Source organism: Etheostoma spectabile, chromosome 4 (assembly GCF_008692095.1).
Source record: "Etheostoma spectabile isolate EspeVRDwgs_2016 chromosome 4, UIUC_Espe_1.0, whole genome shotgun sequence".
Lineage (NCBI taxonomy): Eukaryota > Metazoa > Chordata > Actinopteri > Perciformes > Percidae > Etheostoma > Etheostoma spectabile.
In genome coordinates this window covers 1,403,342-1,403,851 of record NC_045736.1, presented here as the reverse complement: position 1 = coordinate 1,403,851, position 510 = coordinate 1,403,342, and the positions used below count along the sequence as shown (strand labels likewise).

The 510-nt window shown below is 45.5% G+C and overlaps 1 protein-coding gene across 6 annotated transcripts in view; it reads left to right on the top strand.

Annotated features, from left to right (window-relative positions):
• The window catches only part of LOC116687296 (poly(rC)-binding protein 3), a 194,033-nt gene that overhangs the window by 66,027 nt on the left and 127,496 nt on the right, over nt 1-510 (top strand). Inside the window, exon 1 of one of the 6 annotated variants that reach the window (XM_032512567.1) lies at nt 279-368. The exons of the other annotated variants lie outside the window; for them this stretch is intronic. The gene's annotated coding sequence lies outside the window, so the exon portion shown is untranslated. Of the gene's footprint in view, nt 1-278; nt 369-510 lie in introns of those variants that run through there. 6 annotated transcript variants of the gene reach the window in all.

Here is a 510-nt window from a genome sequence, read left to right as displayed (position 1 = left end):
CACACACACACACACACACACACACACACACACACACACACACACACACACCCAAGGGGCATCCTAATCGGGGGCACCCATCATGTCTTCTGCCCATGTAAAGGAAAACACTTGGCCATGCAATGGTCAAAGCATGACGACACGGCTAGACCGTGTTTGCCCGAAAGCTGGGGAGTATTTTCGGGTTGCACGCCAAAGGTGACGTCACGAATTGTGATGCATCGACCACATGACTCCATGTCCTGGCCAATGAGTTGGCAGTGTTTCATTGTGTCTTAGTGATAGGGGGGATATAATATTTCAATTCCATTTGGCTTATTTTTTGTTAACAGCTGAAGTGGTGGTCAACAGTTTGGAGCTGCATAAAGGTAAATCCTTTCTGAATAACTAAAAATGGCGGGACAGATGAGTATTGAATGTTTCATGGTCAAATGTTGCGATTCTCACAGAAGGATAAATATCTTCTGCTTGGTGACTATTTGTATGTAGACGCAGTGTGACATCTTGGGC